Genomic DNA, 23,265 nt, shown 5'->3' with positions numbered 1-23,265 from the left:
GAGTGTCCTCGCACCACTGGGCGCACATCACAAAATGTGGGGAGCCCAGCAGTTAGGGCCTGATGCAAGAGGGCCCTCATCACCGGGGGGAGGAGATTCCCAGCACGCTCCAACTGCCACCACATGGCTGACTTCAGCAAGGCAATGTGTGCCAGCCATGCAGGAGTGAACTATCAGCAGAGGTTCTCCCTCACAGAAGGGTGAGGAACACAGCCAGGAACAGACTCTCACCAGGGGGTCCACATAACCACGTGGATGAGAACCAGGCAGGAGTGTCCTCACACTAGTGGGTCCACATCATCGAAAGGTGAGGAACCCATAAAGGTGGCCACAAACCAGAGGACCCACATCACCAAGGGGTTGAGAGTGAGGTAGGTGTCTGGACGGGCATATTTAACACTCATTTCCCACCAGGAAGAGGAATTAACCAAAGGCTCAGCATGTCCTGCCAGAAGCAGATTAGGGCCTGAAGCAGTCTTGTGGGTTTGCGGCCAGCTCACAAGAAAGCGAGTTGAAGAAAGGAGCTCAGGGGCCCTGTAATTCACAAACCTGCAGAGTTATAAATGACAGATAACGTCCAAAAATATATTGAAGTAAGGCTGCGAAGAGGACTTGAAAGCGGGGCAGAATTTCAGGAAACCGATTTCAGGAGGTAGACTGGATTTGCATTTGAAGCATAGGAAAAGAGGCAGAACATCGACAATGATGCACTTGGCAAAAAAGGGCGTATGAGTTTGTTCCTGAATATATTCAGGAAAAGACACATATGCCCTTTTTGGCAAACCAAGCAAGCTTGCAATGGAAATCCGAACTACTATGAAGTGTTACTTCCCCCCGGTCTAAAGGGCCATCTGAAAAAAGTGTAAAATGCAGAAAGGTAAGACAGGCCATGGGGATAAAGGAGAATTGTTATGCTGATGGGCGGGATGTAAATTGCCAACAGCCACTCTGGAGAAGTGTATGGTGTTTCCTGATACATCTGAAAAACAAAGCAACAGAGTCTAGGGCATTTCCACTTATGGTCCTATAGCTTAGGGAAATTAAAATCAAAAAGACACAGCCACCCCAAAATTTGGGACGGCTCTGTTTACAGGAACCTCTTCTACGGTACAAGTTAAGTATCCCAGAGAGCAAATAATTGATAAAGAAGTTGTGGTACTTAACGTACAACAGAATACCACTGAGCAATGAAATCTGTGTCACCAGGCCTGTACCAGCATAATGAGTGGATTGAGGCACGATGATTCTAAGTGAAATAAGTCACACAGAAAAAGAAACATCATAAGATATCACTAATGCACGGAATGTAAACTTGGCTACACATGAACTGAATTACAAAACAGAACAGGGTCTCAAGTTTAGAAAACCAACTTATGCTTGCTTAAGGGGAAAGGTGATTTGGGGTGCTGCATAAAACCAGAGATTGAAATTAGCACAGATACTGTTCCATAAGCCAAATATGTAATAGACAAGACCTACCCCTTGCTCAACAAAATGGACTCAACAATGAGGTATCACCTCACACCTGTTAGAATGGGCATCATCTGAAAATCTACAAACAACAAATGCTGGAAAGGGTGTGGGGAAAAGGAAGCCTCTTCCACTATTGTTGGGAATATAAATTGATACAGTCACTATGGAGAACAATATGGAGTTTCTTAAGAAACTAATAATAGAATTACCATATGATACAGCAATCCCAGTACTGGACATATACCCAGACAAAACCATAAATCAAAAAGAGACATTCACCGCAATGTTCATTGCATCACTATTTACAATATCGAGGTAATGGAAGCAACCTAAATGCCCACAGACAGACGAATGCATAAAGATGTGGTACATATATAAAATGGAATATTACTAAGCCATGAAAGGAATGAAATTGGGTCATTTGTAGAGACGTCGATGGATCTAGAGACTGTCATACAGAGTGAAGTAAGTCAGAAAGAGAAAAACAAATCTTGTATATTCATGCATATATGTGGAACCTAGAAAAACTGTACAGATTAACCGTTTTGCAAGGCATAAATAGAGCAACAGATGTAGACAACAATCGTATGGACAACAAGGGGGGAAAGCTCTTGGGGGGGTGGTGGTGGGAGGAGTTGAGAGATTGGGATTGGCATGTAAACATTTATATGTATAAAATAGATAACCAATAAGAACCTGCTGTATAAAAATATAAAATAAAATTCAAAATTAAAAAGAAATAAAATTTAAAAAACAAAACAGAAAAAACAATTATTCCCTTCACATACATGTATTTATATGAATAAATTATTTCCATGCTTATATCTGTAATACAAAAAAGAGGAATAAAATCTACCTTGAACCAAAAACGAAAAAGAGAAAAAAAAAACAGAACCCACCAGTTACTCAGAGGAAAACCGTATCAGGGCACTTGCTCCAGTTGTAAACAATTCTGAAGTTGGTCAGTGGTGGGGAATCGTCTCCCATTCAGCCAGCAGCCCCCACACAACAAGCGTCCTCATTGCAAAGCTGGGGCACTGTGCCGAGGCATCTGTGAGTAAACGTGAGCTGAGCCCCAGGCCAGTTGCTGCTGAACTGTTCCCACCCTTCCCAGGTAAAACACCTGAATATATACAAGGACTTGAAAGCCTAGAGGAAGGGCCATGGAGCCACACGAGTGACAGCATGCCAGCTGACTTGGTGCCTGCAGGCCAGCCAGGATGGTCCTGGCCCTGGGTGCTCTTCTGGAAGATTTCCATTTCCCTGCCTGAGATACCCGTCCTGTCCCTGCCCCCACTGCTTTTTTCCTTCCTCACCTCTGCCCAGGGAGAAATTCCAGCAGCAGGTATGGGTGACACATCCTCTTCTTTAGCAGGTGGCAGCCTGGCAACTGCTGCAGAAAGTCCAGCAGAGCCCCACTCACACTGGGCCACCCACAAAGCCGTGGCCTCTCACTCCCTCCCACCAGCCCAGCCCCGAGACTGCTGACAGGGCAGAGAAAATGGCGTCAGGCACAGCTGCAGGGGCTCTTGCTGCCTGGAGTGGTATTTATATTGATCTCAACCCAGGCACACCTGGGGAGGGCTGGCCAGCACGGTAAGGCTGCCCAGGTCAGCCAATCATCACCCCTCAGGGGCTCACAGTTGCAGAAAATGGAACTTGCTGAACCGGCCAGGTCCAAGGAACAGGTGTGGGCTCCTGAGAGTCAGGATAGACAAGGGGCTGCAGCTTTGGCTTGTTTTCTAATCATTTTATCTGGCCCATGAGTGGGAGACAACTTCAAGAAAACCCTCTCCTAATGAGAGGAACCCAGGAGTCAGGGAGAGGAGGGGTGGGTGGTGGTTGGAGACAGAGACCTGGTGCCCCGGGTGCAGTGGAAGTCTCTGGAAGACCAGGTGGAGGGAGGCCACACAGAGTGATGCCCAGGGTCACAGACCTGTTGGAGCTGCTGTTTGTTAGTTCAAGTCCTGCTCTGAGGTGCTCTGTGTCAGCTCTGAGCAACAGGTGAGATGGGGGTGCTCTTCAATGAGGGCTATGTGCACGGTTCCTGTGTGCCCAGCCCTGCCACGGTACCTGCAAGGGTAGCTCTGTATCCTGGGAGAGGCCTGACCACGAGAGCCCCGTGGGCTGGGTTGGGGGTGGGGTACCTGCCCAGGAGAGCTCCATATCCTGGGATTGGCCTGACCACGAGAGCCCCATGGGCTGCTGGGGACCTGGTAAAGGATGTCAGGACAGTCAGTGAAGCCACCGAGGATATACCTCCAGTTGCTCCATTTCCCACACCCTGCTGGTCATTCTACCAACCACCAGGACATAGTATTCTGTATTAGTCTTCAATGATGCCTTCTTTTGTATTCCATTAGTCCCAGAGTCACAAGAAATTTTGGCTTGTGAGTGGCAGGACTCAACATACAACTAAAACAATACTTCCGGGCCGTCTTGCCCCAAGGGTTCAAAAATTCCCACACCATCTTTGGGGAAAGCTTAGCTAAAGACCGAAAAGTTCTACCTCTGGAAAAGGAAACCCTCCTTCAATATGCAGACGACATTCTGATCGCCAGCCCTACTAAGGAGGCCTCTGAACTACCAAGCCAATAAAGGATAGAAGTTGTCCAAGAAAAAGCTCAAATATCAGAGACTGCGGTGACCTGCCTGGGCTTCATTCTCACAGAAGGTCGGAGAAGCCCATCCCAGGAAAGGGAAGAAACCATTTGCAGCCTTACCCCTTTCTAAACCTAGAAGACAGCTTAGGGGTTCCTGGGGAGGCCAGGGTTTGCTGCTTCTGGATCCCTAACTACAGTCTACTAGCTGGGCCTCTATATGAAACACTGAAAGGAAAAGATGATGATCCTTTTGAACAGAATCCAGAAGTGGCCTTTCAAGAATGGAAAGAGCAGTCAATTCAGACCCTTGCCCTGGAACTCCCTAATTGAGCTAAACCCTTTGACCTTTCCATTCCTGGTGAAAGGTGAGTCGCCATTGGAGAATTAGTGCAAAAACTGGGACCACTTGAAATGGAACAACGCAAGAATGCCATCCAGGTAGGATAAAATAGAGTCACCAAGGGGCTTGGCCCACTGCCACATCTGGCCAAGATACTGGCGGTATCTAAAAACATGGAAATCAGCAGCCCAAAAGGCCACCTCCCTCCTAAGGGAAAAGGACCCCACGTGGTGATCCTAATCACCAACCATGCCCTGAAGTTGCAGGGTTCGCTCCGTGGGCACACCGACCTCGAGTGAGGAGGCCCTCCAACTCCAACATCCAGAGAGATAACCGGGGGCAACAGGGCACCATGACGACTCGTGTGAACATCACTTGACCTGGAGTTTCTCTCATAAAACAACAATAGTGTGTCCCGAAGGAGTAGACTACTGCTTGCAGGACTTACTGCACCCGGAGGGGAGCTAATAATCTTGGCGGGGGAAACGTATATCACACTGTCACCATAGAAAAGCCTACAGACACCGTGATGATGGTGGCCAATAAGACCGGCTGGACTCCTGTTTACTTCAAAAGGCTGTTGACTCAGTGGCCATCATGGTCCTTGATCACCACTGACCCTGGACTGTCTGGGAGTTGAGCGGGCAGGGCTCTGACACCTGGTGCTGTTTTTACGTTAATTCAGGGGCCTAATTGAAGAAAGAGCAGACTACTGGTCAGAGCATCTAGGCTGGCAGAAACGGTCAGCCTAAGGTGGCCGAACAAATGTGGGGCGGGGTGAAACCGGCCCCCACAGCGTCTCTGCACATCTCTTTCCTGGGCCCTTAAAGGTCATTAGAATCTATAACACTTCCAATGCTGGTGCTCAGGTGGACGAGCAGGGAGGCAGGGGTCCTGGAGCCAATCAACGTCACCTGGAGGCTGCTGGGGAGAAGTTCTGACCCTCGTCCCCTGGTATGAGGGCTCCCAACTCAGCACTCAGCAGTTACAGAAGAAGGGTCTGCACCCTCAGCACTCCAAGAATGAGGAACGGGACAAAAGGCAGAGGAGGGGTTTGTCCCCAGCAAAGCCCATTAAAAATCCCTGGGAGATAAAAATAGAATCTGGGCAATAAAGTCAAGTCTGACCTTTTTTATCCTTTGTGCTTTGTCTAATTTCACGTGCTCCTAGGGTCCCGCATGCAGAGGTTCCACACCCGGCACTTCAGACCAGATTTCCTAGTGCAGAATGGCTGGGTCGACACCTCAGCTCCTGGAGCCCAGTGCAGACTCCGAGATATAGAGCCTGAGCTGCAGCCAACCCGGCCCTCGAGTGCTCCGCCCCCTCCCTCCCACTGACTCTGACAGGATCTCTACACAGCAGCCCAGCCCACAGCCCACGGGGTAGTGCATGCTCTCACCTCTCCATTCTGTTTAAAATATAAAGTTTCCTTTCCTTGTGAACCAAACTCAGTCTCGATCTGTTGGCCCCAATGACACTGGGCAGGGGGACACTTGTTGGGGTCCACTCTGGAGGATCAGTAACAGAAATTGAGACTATTGTAACTTCAATGAACAGATGTGTGAGCCAAACTGTAGCTAACATAGAACAGTTTATAAGGCTCGGGTAAAATAAGATGTTTCTAACACTTCCATTTGATATTTCCATCACTTTATTATAAGCAAGTTCAGTGAAAAGGTTTGTCTTATTTGTCAGGTCAATATTAGAGAAATGAAGTGATTTCTTTCCAAGGATGTACATCTAATAATCTTGGTTAAAGCTTCAATCTTGTTTTAAATGCTTTTCCATTGAAAATGATACCTCTCTTTCAGCTCCCCCATTTCTGAGAAGTATAAAATCTTATAATTTATTATTACCAAAGGGGAAAGGTGGGAGGAGGGATAAATTAACAGTTTGGAATTAACACATACACACTGCTATGTATAAAATAGATCATCAACAAGGAACCACTGTATAGCACAGGGAACTACACTCAATATTTTGCAATAACCTATAAGGGGAAATAATCGGATAAAGAATAGATATTTTTATTGACATCATCTATCAATGACAGTTAAAGTGTAACCTAAGGGAAGCCGGTGGTGAGTGCTTCTGACCCTGAAGACTTCAATCATCTAAAGTTTGGACTCTGCCTACTTCCCAAGGCCCTTAATGAACATATGTGTAGCCGTAGTTTAAAAAATTCCCCAGTTTGGGTTTCGGGGAGAGACTGATTTTGAAAAAGCCCTGGTGTTCTCCTTACATGAATGGGACTCTTCCTACTGCTAAAACATGTCTGTCACACACAGAGGATGGTATACCGTCTGATTGGGAAGAGTTTGGAAAAGGCATCTCATCTCTTCATCTCCTGGTGCTCAGGTTCACCCCTCCAGCGTCTTTACTAACAGTCTCCCCACTTGGAGATGTCAGCACTGTCAACATCCTGTTGCGTACAGTTTGGAATTTGTCCAGAGGATGAAGCGGAAGGATGAGGAACAATGAGAGACAAGTCCTAGGTGTTCAGACAGGCACATGTCACTCTAATTTCCAATCAGGAAGACGAATTGACCAAAGGCTAGGGTTGCCCATGGAAACAGTATAGGGCTTGAGGAAATCCCACTGCTTTGTGGCCAGTTCCCATAAACACAAGTTGAACAATGGAACTCAGGGACAGTAAAATTCACGAAACTGCAGAGTTGAAAATATCTATCACTGAAAAATGTCTTGAGGAAAGTCAGAGAAAAGGATTGGTAAGCAAGGGAGAATGGCAGGAAAGGGATTTGAGGAGGTAGAAAGGACTCGCCATTAAGCACAAGAAAAGGGGCTGAACATTGCCAACATTGCAGTTGGCCAAAAAGGCTGTATGCGTTTTTTTCTGTATATATTCAAGAAAAGGGCATACACTTTTTTAGCCAACCAAACAGGTGGGCACTGGAAATCAATACTACAAAAGATATCACTTCGCATCAGTCAGAAGAGCCATCCTCATAAAGTGTAAACACCAGAAATGCAGGACAGGGCAAGGAGAAGAGGGAGCCCTGTGAGGCTTATAGTGGAAATGTATATTGCCAACGGCCATTCTGGAGAAGTGTATTGTGTTTACTAAAGCATCTAAAAAATGAGCTACAGAGCATAGGGCACTTGCACTCATGGGCGTATGTCTTGGGAAAAACAAAAATCGAGAGGACACAGGCACCCCAATGTTTACTGCCTCTCTGTTTAAAAGATCCTCGACTAGGATATAACTTAAATGTCTCTGGAGGGAAAAAATGGATAGAGATGTGGTACTTATGTAGCGTGGAATATTACTCAGCCTGGAAGTCAATGAAATATGGCCAGTTGTAACAACTCCGGAGGAGTTACGTATGATCATTCTAAGTGACATAACTCAAAAAGAAAAAGACACATATCATAAGATATCACTTAAAGGTGGAATCCAAAATGGCTACACATGAAATAAATTACAAAACAAAAACATAGTCAAATATGTAGAAAACACACGTAAGGCTGCTAAACGGGAAAGGTGGGGAGGGGTGAGGCATCATCCAGGAGGTTGAAATTAGCAAAGATACCATTCCAAATACCAAACTGATAATCAACAAGGCCTACACGGTAGCTAAAAGAACTGCACTCAGCACACTCAAGTCACCGGAAAAGAATATATATGACTGGTAAGAATCTGCAAAAGAATTTATTGATGTCTCTCTGTATGTGAATCAAGTGGATGTACAGCAGCAAGAAACAGAGCTTTGAAAATCAGCTGTAACCAATATAGTAATAAATTGAAAAAAATAAAAGACAGAGAGACAGAGAAAACCTCTTACAACTTTTCCTCAGGGACGGTGATGCAACATGGATTGAACACATCTAGACCCACAGCAGGATGAGACATAAGGCTGGAAACTGTTCGCGCTAAGAGAAATATGAGGTTGGGTGAGGAAATGCACACCCTTTAAAGTAATACGACCTGGTACCCATTCAATGGGTCCCAAATCTGCAGGTTCAAGGGATCTTCCTACAGCGAAAACATGCATGGAAAACCCAGAGGACTGTACACCATGTGATCGGGAGATGTGTCTAAAATGCACCTCATTTATCCTCTCCTGGTGCTCCTGTTCATCATTCCAGCCACGTTACTTAGAATCTCCCCACTTAGAGAATCAGCACATTTAAACTTCTGTTTCACACATTTTGCAAATTGTGAGGAGGATGAACGGGAAGAGGGGGAACCAATGAGAGAATAGTTGTAGGGGTTTGGACGGGCACATGTCACTCTAATTTCCCATTAAGAATAAGAATTAAAAAAAGGCTCAGCCCGCCTCGCCGGAGCCAAAATAGGGCCTGAAGCAATCCTGCGGCTTTGAGGCCAGCTCACAAAAGAGCAACTTAAAAAATGGAGCTCAGGGTCACTGCAATTCACAAACCTGCAGAGTTATAAATGAAAACTAACGTCCCAAAATATGTTGAGGTAAGGCAAAGAAGAGGATCTGAATGCAAGACAGAATTGCAAGAAACAGATTTCAAGAGATAGATTGGACTCGTCTTTAAAGCACATGAAAAGCGGCAGAATTTCGACAATGATGCAGTTGGCCCAAAAGGGAGTATGCATTTTTTCCTGAATATATCCAGGAAAAAACGCATACGCACTTTATGGGCAACCAAGCAAGCAAGCAATGCAAATGTGCACAACAAAGAAGTCTCATTTCCCACCGGTCAAAAGGGCCATCCGAAAAAATTGTAAAAACCAGAAATGCAGGACAGGCCATGGAGAACAGGGAGCCTTTATACGCTGATGGACAGTGTGTGAACTGCCGAGAGCCACTCTGGAGAAGTGTATGGTGGTCCCTAAATCATCTAAAAAACAGAGCTACAGAGCATAGGGCACTTCCAATCACGGAAGTATATCTAGGGAAGTCTAAAAATCAACAAGACACAAGCACACCACAGTTTAGGGCTACTCTGTTTACAAGAACCTCAACTTCAGTACACCTTAAATATCCCAGGAAAGAGAACAATGGATAAAGAAAATGTGGTACTTATGTACAATGGAATATCTCTTCACCATGAAATCAATGTAATAAGGCTAGTAGAAGGATAAAGAGTGGATTTAGGTCCGATAATACTACTTGAAATAAGTCAAACAGAAAAAGAAACATATCATAAGATATCACTTATAGAGGGAGGATAAATATGGCTGCACAAAAAATGAATTACAAAACAGAACAGTGTCTCACATTTAGAAAACACACTTATGTCAGCTTAAGGGGAAAGGAGAGGTGGGCTGATGCATAAAACCAGAGTTTGAAATTAGCACAGATACCGTTCAATAAACCAAATAGGTATTAGACAAGATCTACACCTTGCTCAATGAACTGGCCTCAACACACCCTATACACCGCAGAGAAATATATCTGAGTAATAAGAATCTTAAAACCCATGTATTGATATATCTCCATAAGGGAATCAAGTGTGTGCAGAGCGGCCAAACACAGCAGTGAAAATGAGCTAAACCCCATTATAGAAATAAATTTTAAAACCAAAACGCAGAAACAATGAAAGAGAGAAAAATTCTTACAAAATTCGCTCAGGGGCTGTGATGCAACCTGGAATGACCACATATAAACCCACAGCTGGATAAGACATAAGGCTGGACACTTGGGGCTGAGAGGATTGGTGAGCTTTGGTGAGCAACTGCTGAAAGTTTAATGCAATACTTCATGCTACTCATTCCAAGGGTCCCAACACTCCAGGTTGAAGGGAATCTTCCTACAGCTAAACCATGCATGGGAAATCCAGCGGATGGTATACCATATGATCGGGAAAGGTTTCTAAAACGCACCTCATTTTCCTCTCCTGGGGCTCCGGATCAACATTCCAGCCACTTTACTAACAACATCCCCACATGGAGAGTCAATGCCTTTAAGTTCCGGTATCGCACAGTCTGCAGTTAGTGCGGAGGATGAATGGGAATAGGGGGAACAAGTGAGAAAATAGCTGTAGCGGTTTCAATGGGCACATGTCACTCTAATTCACATCAGGAAGAAGAATTAACCAAAGGAAGAACAAGGCGCCCCAGAAGAAGAATAGGGCATGAAAAAATCCTGTGGATATGAGGCAAGATCACAAAAATAAGAGCTGAAAAATGGAGCTAAGGGCCATTGCAATTCAAAAACCTGCAGAGTTATAAAGGCCAACTATTTACCAAAAGTATATTCAGGTAAGGCTATGAAGAGGCACTGACAGCAAGGCAGAATTGCAGGAAACCGATTTCAAGAGGTAGACTAGAATTGCATTGACAACATATGAAAAGACTCAGAACATCGACAATGATGCACTTGGCAAAAAAGAGCGCATGCGTTTCTTCCTGAATATATTCAGGAAGAAACGCATATGCACTTTCTGGCCAACCAAGGAAGCTTGAAAAGGAAATTTGCACTACAATGAAGTCTCACTTCCCCCCGGTCAAAAGGGCCATCTGAAAAAAGTGTAAAATCCAGAAAGGCAGGACAGGCCATGGAGAACTGGGAGCCTTGTTATGCTGGTGGGCGGGATGTAAATTGCCAACAGCCACTCTGGAGAAGTGTATGGTGTTTCCTGAAACATCTAAAAAACAAAGCAACAGAGCCTAGGGCACTTCCACTTATGGTCCTATAGCTTAGGGAAATTAAAATCAAAAAGACACAGCCACCCCAAAGTTTGGGATGGCTCTGTTTACAAGAACCTCGTTTACGGTACAAGTTCAATATCGCAGAAAGCGAAAAATGGATAAAGAAGATGTGGTACTTACGTGCAATGCAATATCACTCAGCAATGAAATCTATGTCATCAGGCCCGTAGCAGCATAATGAGTGGATTCAGGTACGATGATTCTAAGTAAAATAAGTCACACAGAAAAAGAAACATCATAAGATATCACTACTACACGGAATGTAAACTTGGCTACACAGGAACTGAATTACAAAACAGAACAGGGTCTCAAATGTAGAAAACCAACTTATGCTTGCTTAAGGGGAAACGTGAGTTGAGGTGCTGCATAAAACCAGAGATTGAAATTAGCACAGATACCATTCCATAAGCCAAATATATAATAGACAAGAGCTACTCCTTGCTCAATGAAGAGGACCCAACACCCCATATTAAACGTCTAAGAATATACGTGACTAGTAAGAATCTTAAAACCTATGGATTTATATGTCTCCAAAAGAGAATCAAGAGTGTGTACAGCGGCATAAACGCAGCAGTGCTAGGATTGGTGAGGTTCGGTGAGCAAATGCAGACCCTTTGAAGTCATATTGCATGGTACCCATTCCATGGGTCTCAACTCTCCAGGTTTAAGGGATTCTTCCTTCAGCTAAAACATGCATGTGGAACCCAGAGTATGATCCACCGTGTGATCAGGAAACGTGCTCAAATGTGTCTCAGGTTTCATCCCCTGGTACTCGGGTGCAACATTCCAGACGCTTTACTAACACTCTCCCCACTTGGAGAGTCAGTGCCTTTAAGCTCCTGTTTGGCCCAGTTTGCAATTTCTGCGGAAAATGAACAGGAATAGGGAGAACCAATGAGAGACTAGCTGGAGGTGTCTGGACGGGCAAATTTAACTCTCATTTCCCACCAGGAAGAGGAATTAACCAAAGGCTCAGCGTGCCATGCCGGAACCACACTAGGGCCTGAAGCAATGCTGCGGTGTTGCGGCCAGCTCACAAGAAAACGAGTTGAAGAAAGGAGCTCAGGGGCACTGTAATTCACAAACCTGCAGAGTTATAAATGACACCTATCGTCCAAAAATATATTGAAGTAAGGCTGCCAAGAAGACTTGAAAGCGGGGCAGAATTGCAGGAAACCGATTTCAGGAGGTAGACTGGAATTGCACGTAAAGCATAGGAAAAGAGGTAGAACGTCCACAATGATGCACTTGGCCAAAAAGTGCGTATGCGTTTTTTCCTGAATATATTCAGGAAAAAATGCATACGCCCTTTTTGGCCAACCAAGCAAGCTTGCAAAGGAAATCTGCACTACGATGAAGTCTCACTGCCTCCTGGTCAAAAGGGCCATCTGAAAAAAGTATAAAATCCAGAATGGCAGGACAGGCCATGGAGAACTGGGAGCCTTGTTATGCTGATGGGCGGGATGTAAATTGCCCACAGCCACTCTGGAGAAGTGTATGGTGTTTCCTGAAACATCTAAAAAACAAAGCAACAGAGCCTAGGGCACTTCCACTTATGGTCCTATAGCTTAGGGAAATTAAAATCAAAAAGACACAGCCACCCCAAAGTTTGGGACGGCTCTGTTTACAAGAACCTCGTTTACGGTACAAGTTCAATATCACAGAAAGTGAAAAATGGATAAAAATGTTGTGCTACTTACGTGCAATGCAATATCACTCAGCAATGAAATCTATGCCATCAGGCCCATAGCAGCATAATGAGTGGATTCAGGTACGATGATTCTAAGTGAAATAAGTCACACAGAAAAAGAAACATCATAAGATATCACTACTACACGGAATGTAAACTTGGCTACACAGGAACTGAATTACAAAACAGAACAGGGTCTCAAATGTAGAAAACCAACTTATGCTTGCTTAAGGGGAAAGGTGAGTTGGGGTGCTGCATAAAACCAGAGATTGAAATTAGCACAGATACCGTTCCATAAGCCAAATATGTAATAGACAAGAGCTACTCCTTGCTCAACGAAGTGGACTCAACACCCCATATTAAACGCCTAAGAATATACCTGACTAGTAAGAATCTTAAAACCTATGGATTTATATGTCTCCGAAAGAGAATCAAGCGTGTGTACAGCGGCGTAAACGCAGCAGTGATAGGATTGGTGAGGTTCGGTGAACAAATGCAGACCCTTTGAAGTCATATTGCATGGTACCAATTCCATGGGTCTCAACTCTCCAGGTTTAAGGGATTCTTCCTTCAGCTAAAACATGCATGTGGAACCCAGAGTATGATCTACCATGTGATCAGGAAATGTGTTCAAATGTATCAGTTTTCGTCCCCTGGTACTCGGGTGCAACATTCCAGACGCTTTACTAACACTCTCCCCACTTGGAGAGTCAGTGCCTTTAACCTCCTGTTTGGCCCAGTTTGCAATTTCTGCGGAAAATGAACAGGAATAGGGAGAACCAATGAGAGACTATCTGGAGGTGTCTGGACGGGCAAATTTAACTCTCATTTCCCACCAGGAAGAGGAATTAACCAAAGGCTCAGCGTGCCATGCCGGAACCACACTAGGGCCTGAAGCAATGCTGCGGTGTTGCGGCCAGCTCACAAGAAAGCGAGTTGAAGAAAGGAGCTCAGGGGCACTGTAATTCACAAACCTGCAGAGTTATAAATGACAATTATCGTCCAAAAATATATTGAAGTAAGGCTGCCAAGAGGACTTGAAAGCGAGGCAGAATTGTAGGAAACCGATTTCAGGAGGTAGACTGGAATTGTATGTAAAGCATATGAAAAGAGGCAGAACGTCCACAATGATGCACGTGGCCAAAAAGGGCGTATGCGTTTTTTCCTAAATATATTCAGGAAAACACGCATACGCTCTTTTTGGACAACCAAGCAAGCTTGCAAATGAAATCTGCACTACAATGAAGTCTCACTGGCCCCCGGTCAAAAGGGCCATCTGAGAAAAGTGTAAAATCCAGAAAGGCAGGACAGGCCATGGAGAACTGGGAGCCTTGTTATGCTGATGGGCGGGATGTAAATTGCCAACAGCCACTCTGGAGAAGTGTATGGTGTTTCCTGAAACATCTAAAAAACAAAGCAACAGAGCCTAGGGCACTTCCACTTATGGTCCTATAGCTTAGGGAAATTAAAATCAAAAAGACACAGCCACCCCAAAGTTTGGGACGGCTCTGTTTACAAGAACCTCGTTTACAGTACAAATTCAATATCACAGAAAGTGAAAAATGGATAAAGAAGTTGTGGTACTTACGTACAATGCAATATCACTCAGCAATGAAATCTATGCCATCAGGCCCATAGCAGCATAATGAGTGGATTCAGGTATGATGATTCTAAATGAAATAAGTCACACAGAAAAAGAAACATCATAAGATATCACTACTACACGGAATGTAAACTTGCCTACACAGGAACTAAATTACAAAACAGAACAGGGTCTCAAATGTAGAAAACCAACTTATGCTTGCTTAAGGGGAAAGGTGAGTTGGGGTGCTGCATAAAGCCAGAGATTGAAATTAGCACAGATACCGTTCCATAAGCCAAATATGTAATAGACAAGAGCTACTCCTTGCTCAACGAAGTGGACTCTACACCCCATATTAAACGCCTAAGAATATACCTGACTAGTAAGAATCTTAAAACCTATGGTATTATATGTCCCTGAAAGAGAATCAAGCGTGTGTACAGCGGCGTAAACGCAGCAGTGATAGGATTGGTGAGGTTCGGTGAACAAATGCAGACCCTTTGAAGTCATATTGCATGGTACCCATTCCATGGGTCTCAACTCTCCAGGTTTAAGGGATTCTTCCTTCAGCTAAAACATGCATGTGGAACCCAGAGTATGATCCACCGTGTGATCGGGAAACGTGTTCAAATGTGTCTCAGTTTTCCTCCCCTGGTCCTCGGGTGCAACATTCCAGACGCTTTACTAACACTCTCCCCACTTGGAGAGTCAGTGCCTTTAACCTCCTGTTTGGCCCAGTTTGCAATTTCTGCGGAAAATGAACAGGAATAGGGAGAACCAATGAGAGACTAGCTGGAGGTGTCTGGACGGGCAAATTTAACTCTCATTTCCCACCAGGAAGAGGAATTAACCAAAGGCTCAGCGTGCCATGCCGGTACAACACTAGGGCCTGAAGCAATGCTGCGGTGTTGCGGCCAGCTCACAAGAAAGCGAGTTGAAGAAAGGAGCTCAGGGGCACTGTAATTCACAAACCTGCAGAGTTATAAATGACAGCTATCGTCCAAAAATATATTGAAGTAAGTCTGCCAAGAGGACTTGAAAGCGGGGCAGAATTGCAGGAAACCGATTTCAGGAGGTAGACTGGAATTGCATGTAAAGCATAGGAAAAGAGGCAGAACGTCCACAATGATGCACTTGGCCAAAAAGGGCGTATGCGTTTTTTCCTGAATATGTTCAGGAAAAAACGTATACGCCCTTTTTGGCCAACCAAGCAAGCTTGCAAAGGAAATCTGCACTACAATGAAGTCTCACTGCCCCCCGGTCAAAAGGGCCATCTGAAAAAAGTATAAAATCCAGAAAGGCAGGACAGGCCATGGAGAACTGGAAGCCTTGTTATGCTGATGGGTGGGATGTAAATTCCCAACAGCCACTCTGGAGAAGTGTATGGTGTTTCCTGAAACATCTAAAAAACAAAGAAACAGAGCCTAGGGCACTTCCACTTATGGTCCTATAGCTTAGGGAAATTAAAATAAAAAAGACACAGCCACCCCAAAGTTTGGGACGGCTCTGTTTACAAGAACCTCGTTTACGGTACAAGTTCAATATCACAGAAAGTGAAAAATGGATAAAGAAGTTGTGGTACTTACATACAATGCAATATCACTCAGCAATGAAATCTATGTCATCAGGCCCATGGCATCATAATGAGTAGATTCAGGTACGATGATTCTAAGTGAAATAAGTCACACAGAAAAAGAAACATCATAAGTTATCACTACTACACGTAATGTAAACTTGGCTACACAGGAACTGAATTACAAAACGGAACAGGGTCTCAAATGTAGAAAAACAACTTATGCTTGCTTAAGGGGAAAGGTGAGTTGGGGTGCTGCATAAAACCAGAGATTGAATTTTGCACAGATACCATTCCATAAGCCAAATATGTAATAGACAAGAGCTACTCCTTGCTCAATGAATAGGACTCAACACCCCATATTAAACGTCTAAGAATATACCTGACTAGTAAGAATCTTAAAACCTATGGATTTATATGTCTCCAAAAGAGAATCAAGAGTGTGTACAGCGGCATAAATGCAGCAGTGCTAGGATTGGTGAGGTTCGGTGAGCAAATGCAGACCCTTTGAATTCATATTGCATGGTACCAATTCCATGGGTCTCAACTCTCCAGGTTTAAGGGATTCTTCCTTCAGCTAAAACATGCATGTGGAACCCAGAGTATGATCCACCATGTGATCAGGAAATGTGTTCAAATGTATCAGTTTTCGTCCCCTGGTACTCGGGTGCAACATTCCAGACGCTTTACTAACACTCTCCCCACTTGGAGAGTCAGTGCCTTTAAGCTCCTGTTTGGCCCAGTTTGCAATTTCTGCGGAAAATGAACAGGAATAGGGAGAACCAATGAGAGACTATCTGGAGGTGTCTGGACGGGCAAATTTAACTCTCATTTCCCACCAGGAAGAGGAATTAACCAAAGGCTCAGCGTGACATGCCGGAACCACACTAGGGCCTGAAGCAATGCTGCGGTGTTGCGGCCAGCTCACAAGAAAGCGAGTTGAAGAAAGGAGCTCAGGGGCACTGTAATTCACAAACCTGCAGAGTTATAAATGACAATTATCGTCCAAAAATATATTGAAGTAAGGCTGCCAAGAGGACTTGAAAGCGAGGCAGAATTGTAGGAAACCGATTTCAGGAGGTAGACTGGAATTGTATGTAAAGCATAGGAAAAGAGGCAGAACGTCCACAATGATGCAGGTGGCCAAAAAGGGCGTATGCGTTTTTTCCTGAATATATTCAGGAAAACACGCATACGCCCTTTTTGGCCAACCAAGCAAGCTTGCAAATGAAATCTGCACTACAATGAAGTCTCAATGGCCCCCGGTCAAAAGGGCCATCTGAGAAAAGTGTAAAATCCAGAAAGGCAGGACAGGCCATGGAGAACTGGGAGCCTTGTTATGCTGATGTGCGGGATGTAAATTGCCAACAGCCACTCTGGAGAAGTGTATGGTGTTTCCTGAAACATCTAAAAAACAAAGCAACAGAGCCTAGGGCACTTCCACTTATGGTCCTATAGCTTAGGGAAATTAAAATCAAAAAGACACAGCCACCCCAAAGTTTGGGACGGCTCTGTTTACAAGAACCTCGTTTACAGTACAAATTCAATATCACAGAAAGTGAAAAATGGATAAAGAAGTGGTGGTACTTACGTACAATGCAATATCACTCAGCAATGAAATCTATGCCATCAGGCCCATAGCAGCATAATGAGTGGATTCAGGTATGATGATTCTAAATGAAATAAGTCACACAGAAAAAGAAACATCATAAGATATCACTACTACACGGAATGTAAACTTGCCTACACAGGAACTAAATTACAAAACAGAACAGGGTCTCAAATGTAGAAAACCAACTTATGCTTGCTTAAGGGGAAAGGTGAGTTGGGGTGCTGCATAAAACCAGAGATTGAATTTAGCACAGATACCGTTCCATAAGCCAAATATGTAATAGACAAGAGCTACTCCTTGCTCAACGAAGTGGACTCTACACCCCATATTAAACGCCTAAGAATATACCTGACTAGTAAGAATCTTAAAACCTATGGTATTATATGTCCCTGAAAGAGAATCAAGCGTGTGTACAGCGGCGTAAACGCAGCAGTGATAGGATTGGTGAGGTTCGGTGAACAAATGCAGACCCTTTGAAGTCATATTGCATGGTACCCATTCCATGGGTCTCAACTCTCCAGGTTTAAGGGATTCTTCCTTCAGCTAAAACATGCATGTGGAACCCAGAGTATGATCCACCGTGTGATCGGGAAACGTGTTCAAATGTGTCTCAGTTTTCCTCCCCTGGTCCTCGGGTGCAACATTCCAGACGCTTTCCTAACACTCTCCCCACTTGGAGAGTCAGTGCCTTTAACCTCCTGTTTGGCCCAGTTTGCAATTTCTGCGGAAAATGAACAGGAATAGGGAGAACCAATGAGAGACTAGCTGGAGGTGTCTGGACGGGCAAATTTAACTCTCATTTCCCACCAGGAAGAGGAATTAACCAAAGGCTCAGCGTGCCATGCCGGTACAACACTAGGGCCTGAAGCAATGGTGCGGTGTTGCGGCCAGCTCACAAGAAAGCGAGTTGAAGAAAGGAGCTCAGGGGCACTGTAATTCACAAACCTGCAGAGTTATAAATGACAGCTATCGTCCAAAAATATATTGAAGTAAGGCTGCCAAGAGGACTTGAAAGCGGGGCAGAATTGCAGGAAACCGATTTCAGGAGGTAGACTGGAATTGCATGTAAAGCATAGGAAAAGAGGCAGAACGTCCACAATGATGCACTTGGCCAAAAAGGGCGTATGCGTTTTTTCCTGAATATGTTCAGGAAAAAACGTATACGCCCTTTTTGGCCAACCAAGCAAGCTTGCAAAGGAAATCTGCACTACAATGAAGTCTCACTGCCCCCCGGTCAAAAGGGCCATCTGAAAAAAGTATAAAATCCAGAAAGGCAGGACAGGCCATGGAGAACTGGGAGCCTTGTTATGCTGATGGGTGGGATGTAAATTGCCAACAGCCACTCTGGAGAAGTGTATGGTGTTTCCTGAAACATCTAAAAAACAAAGAAACAGAGCCTAGGGCACTTCCACTTATGGTCCTATAGCTTAGGGAAATTAAAATCAAAAAGACACAGCCACCCCAAAGTTTGGGACGGCTCTGTTTACAAGAACCTCGTTTACGGTACAAGTTCAATATCACAGAAAGTGAAAAATGGATAAAGAAGTTGTGGTACTTACATACAATGCAATATCACTCAGCAATGAAATCTATGTCATCAGGCCCATGGCATCATAATGAGTAGATTCAGGTACGATGATTCTAAGTGAAATAAGTCACACAGAAAAAGAAACATCATAAGTTATCACTACTACACGTAATGTAAACTTGGCTACACAGGAACTGAATTACAAAACGGAACAGGGTCTCAAATGTAGAAAAACAACTTATGCTTGCTTAAGGGGAAAGGTGAGTTGGGGTGCTGCATAAAACCAGAGATTGAAATTAGCACAGATACCGTTCCATAAGCCAAATATGTAATAGACAAGAGCTACTCCTTGCTCAACGAAGTGGACTCAACACCCCATATTAAACGCCTAAGAATATACCTGACTAGTAAGAATCTTAAAACCTATGGATTTATATGTCTCCGAAAGAGAATCAAGCGTGTGTACAGCGGCGTAAACGCAGCAGTGATAGGATTGGTGAGGTTCGGTGAACAAATGCAGACCCTTTGAAGTCATATTGCATGGTACCAATTCCATGGGTCTCAACTCTCCAGGTTTAAGGGATTCTTCCTTCAGCTAAAACATGCATGTGGAACCCAGAGTATGATCCACCATGTGATCAGGAAATGTGTTCAAATGTATCAGTTTTCGTCCCCTGGTACTCGGGTGCAACATTCCAGACGCTTTACTAACACTCTCCCCACTTGGAGAGTCAGTGCCTTTAAGCTCCTGTTTGGCCCAGTTTGCAATTTCTGCGGAAAATGAACAGGAATAGGGAGAACCAATGAGAGACTATCTGGAGGTGTCTGGACGGGCAAATTTAACTCTCATTTCCCACCAGGAAGAGGAATTAACCAAAGGCTCAGCGTGCCATGCTGGAACCACACTAGGGCCTGAAGCAATGCTGCGGTGTTGCGGCCAGCTCACAAGAAAGCGAGTTGAAGAAAGGAGCTCAGGGGCACTGTAATTCACAAACCTGCAGAGTTATAAATGACAATTATCGTCCAAAAATATATTGAAGTAAGGCTGCCAAGAGGACTTGAAAGCGAGGCAGAATTGTAGGAAACCGATTTCAGGAGGTAGACTGGAATTGTATGTAAAGCATAGGAAAAGAGGCAGAACGTCCACAATGATGCACTTGGCCAAAAAGGGCGTATGCGTTTTTTCCTGAATATGTTCAGGAAAAAACGTATACGCCCTTTTTGGCCAACCAAGCAAGCTTGCAAAGGAAATCTGCACTACAATGAAGTCTCACTGCCCCCCGGTCAAAAGGGCCATCTGAAAAAAGTATAAAATCCAGAAAGGCAGGACAGGCCATGGAGAACTGGGAGCCTTGTTATGCTGATGGGTGGGATGTAAATTGCCAACAGCCACTCTGGAGAAGTGTATGGTGTTTCCTGAAACATCTAAAAAACAAAGAAACAGAGCCTAGGGCACTTCCACTTATGGTCCTATAGCTTAGGGAAATTAAAATCAAAAAGACACAGCCACCCCAAAGTTTGGGACGGCTCTGTTTACAAGAACCTCGTTTACGGTACAAGTTCAATATCACAGAAAGTGAAAAATGGATAAAGAAGTTGTGGTACTTACATACAATGCAATATCACTCAGCAATGAAATCTATGTCATCAGGCCCATGGCATCATAATGAGTAGATTCAGGTACGATGATTCTAAGTGAAATAAGTCACACAGAAAAGGAAACATCATAAGTTATCACTACTGCACGTAATGTAAACATGGCTACACAGGAACTGAATTACAAAACGGAACAGGGTCTCAAATGTAGAAAAAAACTTATGCTTGCTTAAGGGGAAAGGTGAGTTGGGGTGCTGCATAAAACCAGAGATTGAAATTAGCACAGATACCGTTCCATAAGCCAAATATGTAATAGACAAGAGCTACTCCTTGCTCAACGAAGTGGACTCAACACCCCATACTAAACGCCTAAGAATATACCTGACTAGTAAGAATCTTAAAACCTATGGATTTATATGTCTCCGAAAGAGAATCAAGCGTGTGTACAGCGGCGTAAACGCAGCAGTGATAGGATTGGTGAGGTTCGGTGAACAAATGCAGACCCTTTGAAGTCATATTGCATGGTACCAATTCCATGGGTCTCAACTCTCCAGGTTTAAGGGATTCTTCCTTCAGCTAAAACATGCATGTGGAACCCAAGTATGATCCACCATGTGATCAGGAAATGTGTTCAAATGTATCAGTTTTCTTCCCCTGGTACTCGGGTGCAACATTCCAGACGCTTTACTAACACTCTCCCCACTTGGAGAGTCAGTGCCTTTAAGCTCCTGTTTGGCCCAGTTTGCAATTTCTGCGGAAAATGAACAGGAATAGGGAGAACCAATGAGAGACTATCTGGAGGTGTCTGGACGGGCAAATTTAACTCTCATTTCCCACCAGGAAGAGGAATTAACCAAAGGCTCAGCGTGCCATGCCGGAACCACACTAGGGCCTGAAGCAATGCTGCGGTGTTGCGGCCAGCTCACAAGAAAGCGAGTTGAAGAAAGGAGCTCAGGGGCACTGTAATTCACAAACCTGCAGAGTTATAAATGACAATTATCGTCCAAAAATATATTCAAGTAAGGCTGCCAAGAGGACTTGAAAGCGAGGCAGAATTGCAGGAAACCGATTTCAGGAGGTAGACTGGAATTGTATGTAAAGCATAGGAAAAGAGGCAGAACGTCCACAATGATGCACGTGGCCAAAAAGGGCGTATGCGTTTTTTCCTGAATATATTCAGGAAAACACGCATACGCCCTTTTTGGCCAACCAAGCAAGCTTGCAAATGAAATCTGCACTACAATGAAGTCTCACTGGCCCCCGGTCAAAAGGGCCATCTGAGAAAAGTGTAAAATCCAGAAAGGCAGGACAGGCCATGGAGAACTGGGAGCCTTGTTATGCTGATGGGCGGGATGTAAATTGCCAACAGCCACTCTGGAGAAGTGTATGGTGTTTCCTGAAACATCTAAAAAACAAAGCAACAGAGCCTAGGGCACTTCCGCTTATGGTCCTATAGCTTAGGGAAATTAAAATCAAAAAGACACAGCCACCCCAAAGTTTGGGATGGCTCTGTTTACAAGAACCTCGTTTACGGTACAAGTTCAATATCACAGAAAGTGAAAAATGGATAAAGAAGTTGTAGTACTTACGTACAATGCAATGTCACTCAGCAATGAAATCTATGTCATCAGGCCCATAGCAGCATAATGAGTGGATTCAGGTGCGATGATTCTAAGTGAAATAAGTCACACAGAAAAAGAAACATCATAAGATATCACTACTACACGGAATGTAAACTTGCCTACACAGGAACTAAATTACAAAACAGAACAGGGTCTCAAATGTAGATAACCAACTTATGCTTGCTTAAGGGGAAAGGTGAGTTGGGGTGCTGCATAAAACCAGAGATTGAAATTAGCACAGATACCGTTCCATAAGCCAAATATGTAATAGACAAGAGCTACTCCTTGCTCAACGAAGTGGACTCTACACCCCATATTAAACGCCTAAGAATATACCTGACTAGTAAGAATCTTAAAACCTATGGTATTATATGTCCCTGAAAGAGAATCAAGCGTGTGTACAGCGGCGTAAACGCAGCAGTGATAGGATTGGTGAGGTTCGGTGAACAAATGCAGACCCTTTGAAGTCATATTGCATGGTACCCATTCCATGGGTCTCAACTCTCCAGGTTTAAGGGATTCTTCCTTCAGCTAAAACATGCATGTGGAACCCAGAGTATGATCCACCGTGTGATCGGGAAACGTGTTCAAATGTGTCTCAGTTTTCCTCCCCTGGTCCTCGGGTGCAACATTCCAGACGCTTTCCTAACACTCTCCCCACTTGGAGAGTCAGTGCCTTTAACCTCCTGTTTGGCCCAGTTTGCAATTTCTGCGGAAAATGAACAGGAATAGGGAGAACCAATGAGAGACTAGCTGGAGGTGTCTGGACGGGCAAATTTAACTCTCATTTCCCACCAGGAAGAGGAATTAACCAAAGGCTCAGCGTGCCATGCCGGTACAACACTAGGGCCTGAAGCAATGCTGCGGTGTTGCGGCCAGCTCACAAGAAAGCGAGTTGAAGAAAGGAGCTCAGGGGCACTGTCATTCACAAACCTGCAGAGTTATAAATGACAGCTATCGTCCAAAAATATATTGAAGTAAGGCTGCCAAGAGGACTCGA

At 44.4% G+C, this 23,265-nt stretch overlaps 1 long non-coding RNA gene across 2 annotated transcripts in view; it reads right to left on the bottom strand.

The window, feature by feature from the left end:
• LOC137217931 (uncharacterized) overlaps positions 1 to 19,161 on the bottom strand; it is a 63,375-nt gene extending 44,214 nt beyond the window's left edge. The window contains exons 1-3 of one of the 2 annotated variants that reach the window (XR_010940323.1): positions 19,075 to 19,161; positions 17,495 to 17,580; positions 14,337 to 14,422 (exon numbers count right to left, since the gene is read on the bottom strand). This is a non-coding gene — a long non-coding RNA (uncharacterized lncRNA). The remainder of the gene's footprint in view (positions 1 to 14,336; positions 14,423 to 17,494; positions 17,581 to 19,074) is intronic. The other variant, XR_010940322.1, reaches the window with a different exon arrangement.
• Positions 19,162 to 23,265: the final 4,104 nt, after the last annotated feature.

The sequence above is a fragment of the Pseudorca crassidens genome, assembly GCF_039906515.1.
Source record: "Pseudorca crassidens isolate mPseCra1 chromosome 1 unlocalized genomic scaffold, mPseCra1.hap1 SUPER_1_unloc_10, whole genome shotgun sequence".
Classification (NCBI taxonomy): domain Eukaryota; kingdom Metazoa; phylum Chordata; class Mammalia; order Artiodactyla; family Delphinidae; genus Pseudorca; species Pseudorca crassidens.
Note: the sequence above shows the minus strand (reverse complement) of the source record. Positions and strands in the feature narration are given on the sequence as shown.